General features: G+C 51.2%; 1 protein-coding gene and 1 long non-coding RNA gene across 7 annotated transcripts in view; one reads left to right on the plus strand and one right to left on the minus strand.

The window, feature by feature from the left end:
* LOC110255797 (uncharacterized) overlaps positions 1-18,684 on the plus strand; it is a 440,685-nt gene that overhangs the window by 400,553 nt on the left and 21,448 nt on the right. The gene's annotated exons all lie outside the window — the stretch shown is intronic.
* The window catches only part of LNX2 (ligand of numb-protein X 2), a 370,946-nt gene that overhangs the window by 321,080 nt on the left and 31,182 nt on the right, over positions 1-18,684 (minus strand). Inside the window, exon 1 of one of the 5 annotated variants that reach the window (XM_084981346.1) lies at positions 18,335-18,421. The exons of 3 other annotated variants lie outside the window; for them this stretch is intronic. The gene's annotated coding sequence lies outside the window, so the exon portion shown is untranslated. Of the gene's footprint in view, positions 1-13,217; positions 13,438-18,334; positions 18,422-18,684 lie in introns of those variants that run through there. One more of the 5 variants, XM_084981342.1, reaches the window with a different exon arrangement.

The following is an 18,684-nucleotide window of genomic DNA, read 5'->3' on the forward strand; positions in this document are numbered from 1 at the left end:
TCTTATGACTGTTACACAGGTCCCTGAGGTCTGTCCAATTTTTTTCAATCTACGTTCCATGTTTCAGACTGTGTAAATTCTACCGATCTGTCCTCAAGTTCACTGATTCTGTCTTCTGTCGCTTCCACTCTGTTATTGCACTAAGCCAGTAAGAGTTTTACTGCAACTACTTTCCTTTTTGATTTTATAATTTCCATTTGGTTCTTTTTCGAATTACTTCTTTGCTAAGATTTTTTCATCTGTTTCAAGAGAACCTGTAACTCCTTGTTGGATATTTTTATGATGGCTGCTTTAAAATACTCACCAGATAATTCCAATCTCTGATTCATCAGGGTGTTAGTGCCAGATTATCTTTTCTCATTCAGGTTGTAGTTTTTCTGGCTCCTGCTGATAGGTGATTTTTTAATTATATCCTTAACATTTGGTTATTATGTTAGAAGTCTTTGGGTCCCATTTAAACCTCTCATTTTAGCAAGCAGTCACCCTGTTCGAATTCAGCATACAGATTCTTGCCTAATTTTGTGGGCTGTGGTTCTAAAGACAGACCAACTCCTAGAGCTGCTGCAGTGTCATTTTGGTCTTCTTAGTTTACCTGCTGCTCCTAGAGCCTCTCTTTGTCACTACATGTATGCCTAATGGGGCAGAAGGAGTTCTGGAGGTCAGGTCACCTGCACCTCTAGGTGGAGAGGTGGAAGGGAGTCTCAGGCCAGTTGGAACAATAAGGCTTTCAAGCTGTCCATTTCATGTGGTGGGATTCTCCCCTGACCAGTGCCATCTGTGTCCCAGTGTCTCTCGGTGGTGGCAGGACTCCCTAGCCAGGTAGGGAAGAAGAGCCCACACCCTGGACACTTACTGTCAGTGGATTTCCTGATTTATCCCATTTTTGGTGCTGCTGGGTGCACCTGGTACTGTTGGCGGTTCCTCTGTTTGATCCAGGAAAGAAATGAGCCTACCTCAGCTGCCTTCTGTTGCTAGACTGGTGGTCAGGCAACACCAGGCCTGGCTCACATTCTTCTGCTGGTTGGGTGCTCAGAAGGCACCCTGAACTGTGCTCTTCCTCAGGTCCTGGGGTCCTCCACCACTCAAACCTGTCCTTTGGTATCTCTTACGCCGACTCCAGAGTTTACTCTTGTGCTGAGAATGGAGGAACAGAGAGATCGAGTCTATACCTTCTCGTCTAGACGGCACATCAGCTCTCCTCATGGTGCCTTCTACTGACTAAACCCAACTGCCAGCCAGAAAGTGAACCTGTCAGCGTGCTACATACAGGCAGCCTTGCAGATCATAGAATGGGACAGAGAGGGGCCACGAGCAGGGTCGGAGAGGCAAGCAGAGTGTAACCAGCACATTGACCATTTTTTCGCACAAGGAAAAACCAAATGTTTTTATTTCATTTCATTTATTTATTTATTTATCTTTCTAGGGCCACACCCACGGCATATGGAAGTTCCTGGGCTAGGAGTCGAATCAGAGCTACAGCTGCTGGCCTATGCAACAGCCACAGCAAAGCGGGATTCAAGCCACGTCTGCCACCTACACCACAGCTCATGGCAACACCAGATCTTTAACCCATGGAGCCAGGCCAGGGATGGAACCCGCATCCTCCTGGATACTAGTCTGGTTCCTTACTGCTGAGTCACAATGGGAACTCCCTCAAATGCAAAGACTGAGAGTATTTACCCACTCTCTACCATCATTAAAAATATCATCTGAAAAAGAAAAGACGCCTTGGGGGGGGTGCAAGCAAGTGAGACTAGATATGAGTAAAATATGCTGGTCTAGTCAATGGAACATTTGTTAACCACCAAGAGATCTAATTCTGGGGCTTTAAAAAGATAATATAAAGTCTTTAGATCAAATAGGGAATATAATGCATAGTTCTATGAGGAATTAAAGTACAGTGTTGTCCTTGTTTTGTTCTGAGCAAGACAGCAGTCTTAGATAACTTTAGCCTCTTGGAAAATTTATAATCGCAATGGATGTGAAAACCATTTAAGGGAACTACTAAAAGAATAACTATTTAACCTACAGTTTCTATTCATGGATAAAAGGGAAATGGGAAACAGAAAATTGTATCAATTTTAAGTTTTCTTTTTTTTTTTTTTTTTTTTTTTTTTTGGTCTTTTTTTGCTATTTCTTGGGCCGCTCCTGTGGCATATGGAGGTTTCCCAGGCTAGGAGTCGAATTGGAGCCATAGCTACTGGCCTACGCCAGAGCCACAGCAACGCGGGATCCGAGCCACGTCTGCAACCTACACCACAGCTCACGGCAACGCCAGATCATTAACCCACTGAGCAAGGGTAGGGATCGAACCCGCAACCTCATGGTTCCTAGTCGGATTCGTTAACCACTGCGCCACGACGGGAACTCCAGAAAATTGTATCAATTTTAAAGAAGGTGGGCCCAGGAACTCTGTAGGACTTGGGGCAAAAGAGAGAGAGAGAGGAAGAAAGAAAGACTGAAAGAGAGAAAGGAAGGAAGATGGAAAAAATAAAAATCATTTAAAAAAAAAAGAAGGAAGAAGGAAAGAAGAGAGAGGGAAAAAAGGGGAGCGAGGGAGAAAGAGGGAGAGAGAGAGAGAGAACGAGAGGGAGGAAGGAAGGAAAAAGGAAAGGGGGAAAAAAACAAGGCCCATGAAAGATGGTAAAGGTGAAACGTCTATTTTGCTGCAGCGATTACTCTAATGACTGGAGTCTGCAAAAGGCAAATGCTTTGGTGACCTGGAGGCCTAGCATTGCCTGCTTTGTCCTCAAAAGCTTTTCCAAAAGTAAGGCAGCTTGGCTTTCTCATGAAAATTGATAATTAACCAGCTCAGCGGAGGCTATCGATGTGGGTAGGGGGTTGGGTTAGAAATCAATCCCTGCAAAAAGTTTCCTGCTCCCCTCTCCTCTTTCCCCAGCTGCCTTCCCCCCACCGTCGGCCCTGGCCCCTCTCGCCCAGCCCAGCCCAGCCCTTCACTTGTCCGTCCTTCTGTCAGGCCTCTGAGTCTAGCACCTGTTCTGCATCGGGAAGAAGTGTGGGGAGAAGAGCAACCAGTAAGGCATCTCTTGCTAGAATGTGCCAAGTCAATAAAACAACCAGGAGCAGCGGCTCTGCCTAATCCATCTCTAAATCCCCAGGACTTAGCAAAATGGGGACACTTAAGTGAGGACTATGTGAAAAAAAGGAAGCAAAGATTGGGAAGGAGGGAGACAGCCAATCAATAAGCATTTACTGTGCACTTGCTGTGTGCCCAGCCCCGAGGAGAGAGGAGTGCAGAGGCCTGGCCTTTACCCTGTCGGTGAGGAGGGGCCTCGGCTCCCCTCACAGGGATCTGAGACCCCTGGACCAGACGCACTGAGCCACTGTAAGCCATGCACTGCGGGCTGCCGGCAGCCCCATCCTGAGTCCTAGCATAACAGAACCCACCGGCCGGGCGGCGTAGAGATGACAGCAACCTATTTCTCACGGTCCCGGAGGCTGGGAAGCCCGAGATCTCGCCAACAGATTCGATGTCCAATCAGGACCTGCTTCCCGGTTCACAGACAGCCTTCCTCTCGCTGTGTCCCCACGTGACAGCGGGACAAAGGAGCCGTCTGGGGTCTTTCTCTCTTAGGGGCGGCCATACCTGTGACATGTGGAAGTTCCAGGCCAGGGATCGAACCTGAGCCACAGCAGCAACCTGAGCATAGCAGTGACAACACCGGACAACCTGCTGAGCCACGAGGGAACGCTCTGGGGTTGCTCTCTCTCTTTTTATGGCCACACGTGCAGCACATGGAAGTTCCTGAGCCAGGGAATGAACCCGAGACACAGCTACAAGCTATGCCACAGCCGAGGCAACCCAGATCCTTTAACCCACTGCACCACAGTGGGAGCCCCTCTCTGGGCTCTCTTCTATAAGGACAAGACTCCCACTCACAAGATCTCGAGCCTCATGACCTAAGCGCCTTCCCAAAGACCCCACCGCCAAAGACCCTCACCCTGGGGGGTCAGGATTTCGGCATGTGAATTTCGAGAGACACAAACAACCAGTCTAACGTAGCTGGTGCCACCTGCTCCTCTTCCCGCGAAGGCACTTCTTCCCACGTGGTTTCACAGTGCGGTGAAACTCACACGGCTGAACCATCTGTGTTGGCGATTCTGTCATCGCTCTCTCCTCTGCCTTCGCCGCAGGGTGAGAAGGTGACACGTGGAGCTTGCTCGTGTGCGTCCTGGGTCATCCCTGCTCAGTCGAAGGACCGGTACCTGCCTCACATCTTGTCCTTCTAGAACCCAACCCGAGGATGTGCCCATCGTGCTCAGCCTGCAAGCCGAGTGGCACATATTTTACAAACTGAGCAGGACAGTAGGGCCTGACACCAAGGAATATTTGATAAGGACTGAGATCAAACTGAATCAAAGGACCTAAGAAAGCTTGGCAATTTCAAAACCACAAAACAAGCTTCAGGAGAAAAAACTAAAAAAATCCACTGGCAAGTTCCCATTGCAGCTCAGTGGTAACGAGCCCCACTAGTATCCAGGAGGATGCGGGTTGGATCCCTAACCTCGTTCAGTGGGTTAAGACTCCAGCGTTGCCGTGAGCTGTGGAGTAGGTCGCAGATGTGGCTCGGATCCTTCCTTGCTGGGGCTGTGGTGGAGGCGGGCAGCTGCAGCTCCAATTTGACCCCTGGCTGAGAAACTTCCATATGCTGCAGGTGTGGCCCTAAAAAGCAACAAAAGAAAGAAAAAAGAAATGGCTCCCAGTGAGACGACACACCTGCATGCCAGAGGTGAGGCCACTTGGCTACAGAAATGATATAACTCCTGGGCAGCCAGTTGGAGCAGCCACTAAGAACTTAGTCACCTCCTTGATGTGAAGTGGAATTTTGCAGGCTACAGAGGTTTGAAGATATCTTAGTCGCGGTCCCAAACTCACCGGGCCACCAGGTATGCTCACCTCTGCACTGGGAAGTTTTTTTCACTCTCACCTTGGAGGCTCTAGAGTGAAGCAGGGAAGAGGAATGAGATAAGCCATTTGATTTTTTTTAAAAAAAGACGATTTGCTCAAAAGTGGACAAAAATGGGGAGTTCCCGTCGTGGCACAGCGGAAACGAATCCGACCAGTATCCAGGAGGATGCAGGTTTGATCCCTGGCCTCACTCAGTGGGTCGGGGATCTGGCATTGCCATGAGATGTGGTGTAGGTCGCAGACACGGCTTGGATCTGGCATTGCTGTGGCTGTGGTGTAGGCCAGCAGCAATAGCTCTGATTCCACCCCTAGCCTGGGGACCTCCATATGCCAAGGGTGCACCCTTTAAAAAAAAAAAAAGAAGTGGACAAAAATGGGACGAATCTGGAAATGATACCCAAGTACCTCCATCAACAATTTCTCTTTCAATCCTCACACCAACCCCTTGAGGTATTATTATTGTCATTTCCTGGGTAAGAAAAACGAGATTTGTCTCTTTTCATTTCCCAGGGCTGCCATCCCCAACGATCACTGACTGGGTGGCTTAAAACAGCGGGGATTTATTCTCTCACAGTTTGGGAGGGTCAGCGGGGCTCAGCAGGCTCGATTCCTCTGGGAGGCTCTGGGGGAGAAACCATGCCGGGCCTCTCCTAGCTTCTGGTGGCCGTCAATCCGTGACCTTCCCCAGCCTGTAGACATGTCACTGTCTGAATAAACCTGCAGTAATCCCTCAACTTTACCTAAAGCTGGCAAGCATGTGGTCTCCCTCCAGCAACCCTTCCAGCTCAGCACCAGGCCCCCCCTGGGCAAGCTTGCCTTCACTAATTCTTCATTAAGGGCAACAGATTCTGGAGTTTCAAATAATTCTTTCAGGGGTTGGCAATGTCCTTCACCAGACGTTCTGCTAACGGCTGACCTTGCAGATACCACGCTGCAAACGGCTGCTGGATTCTATGTCCGAGATGTTGCACTGACTTCCACCTCTAAACCACGGTCCATCACTGCAGGTGACAGCCACTAAAGAGCAGGGACAGGTCTGAGATGCACATCTCCTGGCTCTAAGTGCAAAGCAGCATTTCAGCATTTCAGTTTGCTCAGGCTTTCCAAGTTCAAGTCCACTGGCATATCATGTGTGCTGGTCTGCTGTGCACTCCCCTTTTTTTTTTTGCCTTTATTTATTTATTTTTTTTAGGGCCACACCTGCAGCATATGGAGGTTCCCAGGCTAGGGGTCCAACCGGAGCTACAGGTGCCGGCCTATAGCAACAGCCACAGCGACGCCACATCTGAGCCGCGTCTACAACCTACACCACAGCTCTCGACAATACCAGATCCTTAACCCACTGAGTGAGGACAGGGATCGAACCCGCAACCTCACAGTTCCTAGTCGGGTCCGTTTCCGCTGCACCACGGCGGGAACTCCTCTGTGCCCCCATCTCAATCACCCATCTTGGCCTCTAGGAACGATCAAGCCTGAAATCTGCCTCTTCCCCCTCCAGATCTTCAGGACACATCCTGAGGCTCCGAGAACGCCAAGGGCATCCGCCCTGCGGACACAGTCCTGAGCCAAGGGTGAGGCGGGCAAGTGACCATGACAAGGGGCAGTTATTTTTTACAGATGAGAGGCCAGTGGAAACAGAGGTGAGAACACTTCTGTGGACATCAGTATCCCAGCAGTGCACCCAGCTAGAGACATCCAACAAGAAATGAGGAAAAAAAGTGGCTCTCCTTATGCCTTTTCTTCACAATTACAATCACATGGATCACAGGTGCCTCTAGCTTGCTCTTTAATGCAGATTCAACAATATTTTCTTCTGTGCCCCAGTGGTCTCTCTATGCCACTTGCCACTTTGTCGGCCTTCGAAGGATCATCAGAAGTTGGCCAGGATGGCGCGTGGAAGAGCGCTCATCCCGGCAGTAGCTGGTGGTCCTGTGAGAGCAGGTGCCCCGGGAGACGCTGAGAAGGGACACTTGATGGAGTATTTGGCGCTCGGGAAGGGGAGGGTTTGTGGGAAAGGCCACTTGAAGACTGGGCTGGGACCAAATCAGAGGACTTGCTGGGCTTTGCTAAGAAGTTGACTCTATACGCAGTGGAGAAAAGAGATTTTAGTTTAAGAAACTATAAAAATCACAGTGTAAGGAAAACAATTCTCGTGGTAACATACGCAGGCGGGGGGTGTGAAGACACAGGTGGAGGGGGCCCAAGTGAACACCTGTCACAACAGCACCACGAGACCCAGTCTTCCCTGAAGCCACGCCGCGGGCATGAAGGAAAGATCAAATCTAGGCTATTTAAGAGGAAGAAAGGACAGAAAGTGGGAACCCGGTGACTCTGGGTATGAAGCAGACAGTAGACACGTCATGGGACTCGCGCTGAGATTAGGAGGGTGAACTACTAGGAACATCTAAGTGACTTTCCAGACTCATGAAGGACAACCTTGACCCCACTGTTTGGTGACACTTTTCGGCACTGGGCACATGTACTATTTTTCTGCCAAATAACAGTCTCATGAACTTTCCTTTACCAACTGTACTGATTCCTCTTTCTCTTTGCTGTCACCTTCCAGTGAGCCAACCAGCACCAAGGCCTCCAGCTCTCCACTCGCCCAGCCCTGTTCTCTTGCTCAGTTCATCTCCAAATGCCTGCGAGCCCCTCCAATGTACGTTGCCACCTTCATCCCAAACTCAGCCTATTCCAATCAGACTGGTCGTTATCGTTCCCTCCAAATGGGTCCCCTCAACACCCTCTTTTCTGTCCATAGGAAAATGTTCTTTTCAGTGGCCCAAACTAGCAGCCTTGCCACCACCTTCGCAATAAGAGAGCACAGATTCGGGGTCCATATATATGACCCAGCCAGCGGCTCATCATACAACTTTGGGCAAGCTCATCCAACTTTTGGAACCCCTGCTTCCTCAGCCGTAAAATGGGGGGTGATGACATTCAGCTCACGGGAATGTCGTGAGATGTACCCCAGATCCTACGGGCCAAGGGGCTGCACTGCCTCAGCACTCACACCGGCTCCCACCTCCTACCTCTTTTCCTTTGCTTCCTAGTCCAAAGGTCGCCAAGTCCCACAGCCCCCTGTGAAATTCGGGATTTGCCCTTTTCCTCCATCTGCGTTGTGATTCTAGACCACAGGCTCTCACATCTCAACCTCTCCCGAAGAGCTTCTGAACTGATCGCCTGACTTTAGTCTCTGGTGTGTGGTCCATGCTCCACATTGTTGCACGTGTATTATGAAACACTGCTGCCATCCTGTTCGACACACCTGGCGTGCACAGCTTGGGTCCTTAAAGACGTCTAAGCCACATGGGTCCCTGTACGGGCATGTGTCTCCTTACTTCCCTGTTTCCTTATAACCTACGTGAGACAGATCTTTCCAGAAGCCTTCCACACCCCAGGTGTGCGCTCGGGGCTCAGTCCACAGTGAGCCTTAGTCACCCCCACCAGCCCAGTGATTAACAAGCCTGTTCCTAGAACCCTGCTCGCTTGACAGCAATTTATTTTCTGGAGGAAGCAAAGTTCGTGAATTCCTAGAACTCCTGACGGCAGCAGTGGTACTAGAAAGGGCAGAACTATTTCAGAGGCACGTCTCCAGCCAGGTGGAACCCATGACCGAAAACAGCATCCTTTGACAGTGACTATGACGACAGAAGGCTGAGAGGTTCACGTGATGAAGAAGAGGCATGAAAGTTAGAAAGCCTGCAAGGTAGTTGTCAGGGGCTGGGTGGAGAGGGACCGAGGACTGTGGTTTAACGGGTACAGGATTTTTTTTTTTTTTTTTTGGCAAGAAATAGATTAAGATAGGATGCTTGTGAGAGATGCAAGCGGGCCGGCAAGGAGGCTCTGCCTAATGGGTACAGTTTCTGTTTTGCAAGATGCCAAGCATTCTGGAGATGGATTATGCCACAACGTGAACAGACTTAACCCTACCAGTCTCTACACTTAGAAATGGTTAACATGGCAGATTTTAGGTTTCATGGTTTTTAACACCAATTTTTAAGCTTCTAAAAAAAAAAAAAAAAAAAAGAACTTTGAGTAAAATCCTAAAGGAGGAGGAGTTCCTGTCGTGGCACAGCGGAAACAAATCTGACTAGAAATCATGAAGGTGCAGGTTCAATCCCTGGCCTCGGTCAGTAGGTTAAGGATCCAGCGTTGAAGTGAGCTGTGGTGTAGACGTGGCTCAGATCTGCCGTTGCTGTGGCTGTGGTATAGGCTGGCAGCTGTAGCTCTGATCTGATCTGACCCCTATCCTGGGAACCTCTATATGCTGCAGGTGTAGCCCTTAAAAAAAAAAAAAAAAAACCCATAGAGATGGAAGAGTGCTTCTTAGCTGAGGAATTCATAAAGCAGGAAGGAAAGCAGCCCTAGATTGGGGGCTGTGCCCTTGCCCTGGTTTTCCCATCACAGCCTGCACTGTCTCCATCACAGAGAGCATCTCACTGCACTTAAACGACCTCCCGAGCTGCCCGATTCCCCTCCTGGACCAGAGGGTCTTTAAAGCAGACTGTACCACGGCATCCCCTGGACTGGGCGTGGTGTGTGGCACAGGGCAGGCACATTCCATAAATATTTGCTGCATACGAATGAAGGAAGAGCCAGACATTCCATCTGTGTGTTCTTTCTGGAACCCTGCTCACACACTCCCTAGTACTTCCTGGGGTCCAGCTCCGCAGTAGCTATTGTTAACATCCTCATCCTACAGAAGAGGAAACTGAAGCACAGAGGAGATTAAGGAACTTTCCCAAAGTCATGCAACTAAGTAGTGACGCTGGCATTCAAAGCAGGACCGTCCAGCTCCAGAGTCCACGCTTTTAACCACCCGCCGAGCTGCCACTCGGTGGAGGAGAAATTTAAACTTCGCTCAGCTGAGAGTCCAAAGTCAAACTGCGAGTAGGTGATGGGGCCGGACCCTACCCTACCCGCTTTCAGGAAATAACTGAAAACTGGGCCACTCAGGAGAGCCAGGGCTGCTCCGTGAGTCGTGCGTTCACCCGCCTCCAGAAAGAGATGGAAGGACGACAGTTTCAGGGCAGGATGGGAATTGTGCTTTCCTCTGTCTGTCCCCAAAGCCTGCCACGGTGCCTGGTCCAGAGCAGACCTTCAGAAGAGATACTCTCGAAGGGAGGAAGCCAAGAACAATCTTGAACCCAACGCCCATTTAGGGCAACCAGGTCACCCCTCCGTGTGCCCGTAAGTCCACGAATTCCCAAGAAACCTTGGCGTTATGACTTCACTTCGCCCCAGCTCACCATCTGACCTCATTACGTTTATTCACCTCATGGAGGAGGTGACGACAGTCAGAAAGCTGAGCAAGTTTTATCTATCGTGTAAGTCCTCTGTACACAGCCCGAGTATCCAGTCAAATAAACAGTGATCGCTGGGAATATTTACAAGGAAGCGGCGTTTGCAGAGTCCCGGCTCAGGCGCAGTACCATCCAGCCGCCCAGATTCCAGAGGTGGAGGTGAAAAGCCAGAGCGGTCTGGGGCACCCAGCCTCGGGAAGGAAGGCGATGGGGGGGCAGGGGGGCCGGGGCGGTGGGCGTCCTGAAACCTCATGCAGAATCCTATGTGCGTACACACCTGTGCATGTTGCCGGGACAATGACGTGTGGCATTTCTGGCAACCTCCAAGAGCTACTTGGCTGAAACAACAAAGTCAGAACCACGGCTTCAGTAGCGTTGCTGACTGACCACAGCACAAGGTATTCCCTTCAGGCACCGATTAAGGGGAGAACTATGAGGACTCCTTGGTATAAACTGAAGAAGGGGGCTTCGGGGCTGCTTGTGGAAGGAGAGGGTGACAGAAAGGGGATGGCACTTGTGAAACATGTAGTAACTTGAGAGATGCGACGGTTGGGGCAAAATTTGGAGCTGGGGTGCTGCTTGCTTCTATCTCCCAATTAGAGATTTTCTTTAACCAGATGGAGTCTTTGCAAGTACGTTTTATGAGAAAAGGGAGCTTAAATTAGATGAAGAATGGGAGCCGGCTGGGTCCTTCTACTGCCTACTTCCTTTCAAGACCATGCCACCGCCGTTTACCCAACACACTGGGGAAAAACTCACTGAAACACCATTCGCGTTTGTGAAATGATTTTGGGGGGCTGAAATGTGCACCCACCATCTCCAGGTCTTTTCTCTCCTCACATCAAGCAACACGGAGAAGCAAAGTCCAGGAATATTATAAAGACTGGATGGAATAAGATCAGGCCTCTCATTCAAAATGGCCCTGGGGCTGAAACAGAAGAGTTTCAGGAACCCAGCAGGAGAAACAGGCAAAATGTGAGTGTTTCCCAGCAAATACTTTTCCCCACTGGGTTTCTCCAGTTGTGATATCTCACTTTGGCTACTGGTCATAGGAATACGAAAAGGTAGATAGTGCCCCTCCAGTCTCTTGAGAAAACTCCAAATTCTGTGTAATTACAGGCCAGGAGACAGATAACACCAGGCTAGGGGCTGGAGACTCTGTTTGCCTTTTCGTTATCACCTGTCACAATTTGCTGGGAAGGGAAGAAAACACTGCTGTTTATCTGGCTTCGTGGCAATCTCTACCTCCAACTTTCAGAAACCTCATGGTTTGACTGTGACCACGGTGGCAGCGTCTAATAAATTGCTTTGTAAATGAAGCAGACAACGCTGATTGATTACGTTGTACAATACAGCATTAGTAAAAAGAGAAAGGATTTTCTTCCCCTCAGTTGAATTTTAGGTCCATACATGTGTGTGCCCTTTTCCCAAGCAAACCAGTAGAAATCCCGTCAGTTGCTGTACAGGCTGGTCACACAATCTGGGATGCACAGACATGCATTTTTTTATATAAATGGAACACAGAATGGCATATATGCACTTGTGTTCAGACTTTAAGGACACCCTATATAAGGTGTTAGGATGACAAGCCTTTTTTTTTTTTTTCCTTTCTTTCTTGTGGCCACACCTGCGGCATGTGGAAGTTCCGGGCTAGGGATCCGATCAGAGCTGCAGCTGCTAGCCACAGCCACAGTCACATCGGATCCAAGCCACATCTGCAAGCTACACCGCAGCTTGCAGCAATGCCAGATCCTCACCCCACGGAGCAAGGGCAGAGATCGAACCCCCACGCTCACGGACACTATGTCAGGTTCTTAACCACTGAGCTACCACGGGAACTCCCGATTGTGTCTGTCCTGAAAGCTCAGCATCCAGCAACAACTTAGGTGTGAACTGGAGCCTTGAAGACAGACAAACATGATCAGGGAAGCCCCTCAGCTTCGACTGTCCCTCCAGCCAGAAGAATCTCTGTGCCCGAGTGCCGACAGGCAGCTGCTGCTGTGGACGCCTGCCCTGGAGGGGAGAGGGCTCTCTTCAGAACAAGATATGTTTCCTGACTCCGGAGCTGAGTCATCGATATTCACACGCAGAGACAGAAACACGGAGAACATCCGAATCAAGCCAGGTTCACTCCCTGCTGCTTTTCAGCGAGACTGTTCAGAAGAGCGAGCATTTCCTGACTCGGAAGACTCAGGGGTGAACTGGGAAACCAATCAGAAGTGCCCACGAGGGACGAGGGCTGATGTAAGAACAAACATCCAGTGGACTAAAGGATCCCACCATTTCAAGGCGAATTTCGCATTTCAGCTTTTCAACATTCAAATAACGTGTACAATCGCTGGGGTCCTAGTCAATAAAAAGAATACACAGGACAGATTCGACTGAACGACCCAAACTCCTTCCCGATTGCAAAGACTGTGTCTAAGCGATTAGAACTTGGCATGGCTCCTGCCTTTAGACACTTTGTCCCGAGACCGAATCCAGTGAGCAACATTTTGTGAAAAATAATTTACCATCCAGCCAGTTTTCCTGTTTCTAAGATAAGAAAGCCTGTTCTGCCATCCGAGCCGGCAAGGGTTGTTTAAGTTACTAGATAACACAGTTGTTATTGATTCTAGCATTTTTACTCTTCCTGATTCCCTGCAGCCCCTGCGGAGTTGCTCAGACCAAGAATGGTTTTATGAAAAGGAGTCCTTGTTATTGTTGTAACCGGCCTCCTTGTGACAGATGGGCTCCTAGTGTGTTCTCACTGTTCTTTACTCGGGAGCTAGGAGAACAGAAAGCAAATAACCAAGAAACCAACACGCTCGTCGTAATCTGGATTTCTCAGCGCTGAGCCAGACCACTTGGAAATCAAACACTGGCCACCCCCGAGTGCCCCTTTTAGCCTGTGTGATTGACCGGTTTCGCATTCCCTTATCACCTGCTCATGTGGGCAGAATTAAATGGAATTAGCTGCAAATTATATAAAATTCATTTACCTTTAAAGGAAGCTATTTGGCCATGTTCAGGGTAGGGAGCAGACGGCATTAAGACGGGCGTTAATGGTGCTGCCTGGAGATGGATCGATGGGCTCCGGTTTTATTGTCTCCCTTTATTTGCCCTGACGTGTTAGCTCCTGTAGCTGGAACCGTTTGGCTCAACCTCGAGCAGCCCACGCCGGAGCCACATCACTGCCCCGAGGAGAGTCCCGCTGTTCCCGAAGAGCTCGGTGGGAGGAAATGCAACGTCAAAGACAGACCTTTCTCAATCTTTAGTCCCAGAAAGAAAGCAAGCACGTGGAAGAAGGGAAACAGCTATGCAAAGGTCTGAATCCATAACCTCTGAGGAAAATGTCCAAGATGTGCATGGGTTTTGTCCGTGGAAAGATTCAAATAACTGGCCTTCTGCGCTGACTTGGACATTCTTTTTATTTTTATTTTTATTTTATTTTATTTTTTGCCTTTTCTAAAGCCGCTCCCATGAGGTATATGGAGGTTCCCAGGCTAGGGGTTGAATCGGAGCTGTAGCCGCCGGCCTACGCCACAGCCACAGCACCGTGGGATCCGAGCCACGTCTGCGACCTACACCACAGCTCACGGCAACGCCGGATCCTTAACCCACTGAGCAAGGGCAGGGATCGAACCCGCAACCTCATGGTTCCTAGTCGGATTCGTTAACCACTGAGCCACGACGGGAACTCCTGACTTGGACATTCTTGATACATTTCCCCACTGTCGCCTCACAGCCAACTCAGGACGTGGGGTGTATTTTCATCTGAGCATCTGGGCTGCATGCTTGCTCTTTAAGATGATCTCTGAGCTGTCATGTAGCAAATAACCTGAGTTTCCGTGTTTGTTGGGGGGGGGGGTCTCCATTCTCAGCGTGCAGAAGAATGGCCGCGGGTGTGTTTAACATGCAGAGTCCCGACGCCCACCCCAAACACCCCCCGCCCCCGTGATTCTTCAGCAGGTCTGGGACCGGGCTCAGGAATGGCATTATTAGCCACCCAATGACTCGACCCACGCGGCTCAAACGATGCGCCTTTCCTGTAACCACTGCAAGAGAAGGCAGGGATCGGCCGCAGACAACCGAGAGTGAGGCCTTTGCGGTGCCTTCTGAGCCTGGAGCTGACTCTCCCACATCAACTCCCCCCCAATAGATTTCTACCTCGAACGCTTTCCTGGGGGCCTTAGATTGGGAGACACACAGCGGAAGCCCTTTGACAGGGCTGTCCCAGCATCTTCCCAGAAGACCCCGGTGGCACGGGACCACCTTGGTGACCTGGAGAAAGCAGGCGGGAGCAGGACTGTAGCCCTGCTCAGACTGGGACACCAAAATCACTCTTCTCTCCTGTGCCTGAGGGTGTCCTCTCCAACCTGGAGGTGGAGGGACCTGGCGAAGCAGTGGGAAGGGCCTCTGGCTACCGGACAGGCTCAGAGGACGCAGTCCTCCCCAACGGCGGGGAGCGGGGGGATCCCGCGAGGGGTGTGATTAGCTCAGGTGTCTTTCAGGCTTCCCCGGACGTAGAGACAAAGCCCCTGCAGCTCCCACCCCTGTTCTGTGTTGAGGGCTGGCTGCACTGGGTACCACCCAGCTCTCCCCCTCCTCCGCGCCCCTGAAGCAGGGCTCCACTTGGGCACATTCCCCTAAAACACAGGGCTATGTCCACCCGGAGCGTCCTCTCAGTGTCCCTGGTTATCCCTTTCCAGGCCTCCCTGGAATGTCCTTAGACACGGGCTTGTGGCAACACCACTGTGGTTCTTTTGGACGCAGCCATTGCCAAGAGTTAAACACCTGCAGGTGCAGGAAAAGGAATGCTGGGAGAAAGAAAGAGCTGACCATTTAGCCAGTGCCTATGAAGTGCCAGGAACATGAGCCAGCCTGCCTCACTGAAATCCCACAAAAATAATGATAATAAAAAAAACACAACTTCCCACGTGCTACTACACAGCAAGACGGCATAATATCATGGCCAAGAGAACGGACGCTAAAGCCAGACCTCCTCGCCCTGGATCCAGGCTCTGCCCCTGGCCGGCTGTGTGAATTAACCCAGCAGGTGACTTAACACGTCTATGCCTCAGTTTGCTCCACAGCAAAATGGGCCTCATCGTATCCACCTCGTGGGATTTCCGTGAGGAAAATACTTGAAGGTGCTTGAAATAAAATACCTGAAACAGGGCCGGGCTCCTCGTGTTTGCTGTTATTATTACTCTCTGCAATGGGTCTATTTTCAGGAGTACAACTGTGGTTTTCACTTAACAAATAAGGACAGAAGGCTTCCGTGGAGTACGTAACTTGCCAAGGAACCCGGCCTGTGCCGGGCAGATTTGGAATATAGCTCCTTGCCACTCCTAAGCCCTTCCAGTCGCACACCGCAGCCAAACCGTATTTCTACACTGAGGTCTTGTCAGTGAGACTGCAGACAGACACACAGCGAGGGTTATACAGGTGTTTGATCAATACATAGTATTGAAAACAAACCATGTGAAATGCTGGACGGCTCAGGCAGGTGGCTGGAGTGACCAGAAAGTGTGGCTCAAGGCTCCTATGGGCTCCAGCAACAACCTGGAGGTAAGGTGCCCAGGAGAACAAAGGATTAGTCACAGGAAACGGCGGGGGGGGGGGGGGGGGGAGACAAAGAAAGGGAACCTCAATGGAAGCAAGAAGCTGGTCACCCAGGACCCAGATGAGACGGCACAGGCCAACGGTGTGGATCAACTAGACTTCATTAAAACCTTAAAAAAAAAAGGTGAGGAGGGAAATGACAGAGCCTGGGGTTTCTGGAGACTGCATATCTGGGTGACAGAGCCGAGATGGGAGCCTGGGGGAGAGCAGGCCTAAGAGATGTGCCCTGAGCTGCAGCGACTGGACAAGGGCCAGGCTTTGACCCCTTTGGAGTCTCCACTTCTGTTCACACCTCTCCTTTCAGCTGCAAAGTAAACCAAGGGCCTGCAAAGGATTAAACAAAAACAGGAGGATAGAGCTGGTGTTGGGGGGGGGGGTGTCTCAATCCATACTGCCCCTTCCGCTCCTCTCTCACCAAAGAGAGGGCCAGTGAGGCAGAGAGCGAGACAACCATCCAATTAAAGTAGATTTTTAGGCTGCTTTTATCTATATGATGGAGGGGGGCAGATTATCTGGAAAATAATTTCTACTCTCCACTTGGTTTTGCTCCATTATTTTGCCCTAGGAACCAATGGAAAACCTTTGACTCCGTCTAAGGGCCTTCTGCCTGAACAAGTCCGATCTGGGTACCAGGCTCTGAGAAAGTCCCCAGTAGGAAGGAAGGCCGACTGCCCTGGGGGAAGGAAAACTGCCAGAGTAAGTGCCCCCGGAAGGGAAGGCGGAGCCACCAGATTCAAGTACGTTATGGAAGGAGTAGCCTTAGTACGCGCACATCACTGCAGCGAGTGCTTTAGTGCCTGGACTCAGAGTTTAAGTTGGCTTTTATTGTTAGCAGCAAATCAACTCTAAAAGTGAATGTGCTCTAATAAATTAAATTCCGCACACATTCATTTCAAACACCCCCTCGGAGTTAAATGCTGTTCACGTCCTGTTTTTCCTTTGTAAGGGGACAGGCTGGCTTAAAATTTCTTTTCGCCAAGCCAAATTTGGTGCTTGGCATGCTGGTGAAGCCACCGAGCAAGACTCGATGAGAAAGAATGGGGGCGGGGGAAGGGGGCAGGCGAGGCCCTCCAATATCAGCGAGGGCCATCAGGACGTCCTGCTAATAAACGACTTTTTCACTGTCCACACTGTAATTGGTTTACAGCCTTTTTTGTTTATTTATCCATAAGAGCTGCTGTTAAATGGCTCGGGAAGGCGCTGGCCTAATGGCTCCGTATCGCTCCCGGGCCTGTGGGAGGCGAAGGGGGCGCAGGCGTCAGCGGGGATTCAGAGCGGAAACCATTTCACCTGTAATGGACTTGGCGACTTTACGACACCCTGAGCCACAGCCACAGCAGAAACACAACGCGCCTCTAGCTCGGTGGCGGTTCTGCGGGTGCGTCTTTTATATGTGCCTGAATTATAAGCAGCCAATCCCCAAACCCTCTTCGTTTGGTCCCACCTAATAATCATGACAGCAAATGGCTGTGTGACCTCGGGTTCCCGGGCCACTTCTTCAGGTAGCCAGCAGGGCAAAAGGCCCCTTGTGAGCGTGGGAGGGTCTGCACAGGACACCCTCAGCCGCCCCCCTCCCCCACCCCCGCCGCACATTTTGTGCCCCCCCCCCCAGCCACATTTTGTTGTTATTGTTCAGCCTGGGGTTCCCGGATTTTGCGGGATTTGCTTTCTGCTGAGTGCCTCTTCTTTCTGCAGGGCCGAGCAAAATTATTAAATGGGAGCAAATGAAGCATCGAAATGGAGACCAATTTACCGAAACGTGCAATTAGACGAGAAGTGCAAAGTAAACACGGGGAGGGGGGAGGAGGGGAGGGCGAGGCGCGGCTGCAGCGGAGGGGGAGGAGGGGGCTGCAACCGAGGCCGGGGAGAGGGGCTGCTGAGCGGCCAAGGGGGCGGAAGAGGGGGGGAGGGGGAAGGTGGCCGATCTTTGTCCCAAGCCGAGCTGCGGCCCGCTCATAACCGCGTCGCCAAGTCAACCCGCCGCGGCTCGGCACATTATCTCCCAGGGTCAACACGCCGCGGCCCGGCAACCCCCTTGGGCCCTGCCCTCCTGATCGATGTGGTCACTCGCGGCGGGTGATAGCGCGGGTCCTCCGCGGACGCCGCGAACAATGGACTCATTGAGAGATTAGGTGCGGGTCCCAGGCTTTCGCACCCCGGCCCCCGAGGACCGCAGGTGGCCCTTTTCCCTGACGAGATCGCCGGGTCTCCCCCCACCGTCCGTCCGCCGCTCTCGCTCTCGACCTGCCCTGCTTCGGGAGCCGGCGCCCCCACGAGCCCCGGAGCCGCGCGCGCCCACCCCCCGCGCGGACCCCAACACGGATGTTGGCGGCACCAGCATCTTACCGGAGGAGGACTCTGCAGAGACGTCCTGATTCCCAAGTAGCTTTTGCTTTTTAATGAAAAGGAGGCGTATTTCCGAGGAGCCCGCTCAATCCGTACACAGACGACGGGTCCTTCCACCCGGGGAAAAAAATATATTAAAATCTACCTCGCAAAAGACTGGATATAGTCTGCAGGTTAGGGAGGTCACTGGGGCGATTTCTCGTGCTGGTTCCTTGTGGTTCACGCTCCCTCTGGCCCAGGCTCTTCTGCAAACTCGCTCAGGTTGTCTAAAACCCTCGTGGCGGTTCGCGAACTGTGGTCATTTCAGCGTGACCAGTCGGCCGCGTTGGTCCTGTCCGGGGATTAGATGCCACCGCGCCCCGGAAGAGGCCCCATCTGCACCTCTGGGTTCCAAAAAGCGTCTCTATTTAGCGAGGATGCCCAGAGTGCCCAGAAGTTACCAGCATCAGTGGCAGCCCAACACGGATGTTGTAATTTAAAAAAACGCAGAGCTTT

The sequence above is a fragment of the Sus scrofa genome, chromosome 11 (assembly GCF_054392235.1).
Source record: "Sus scrofa isolate SSC_HxYL_T2T_F1_AM1 chromosome 11, Sscrofa_HxYL_maternal_Yorkshire_Landrace_v2.0, whole genome shotgun sequence".
Classification (NCBI taxonomy): domain Eukaryota; kingdom Metazoa; phylum Chordata; class Mammalia; order Artiodactyla; family Suidae; genus Sus; species Sus scrofa.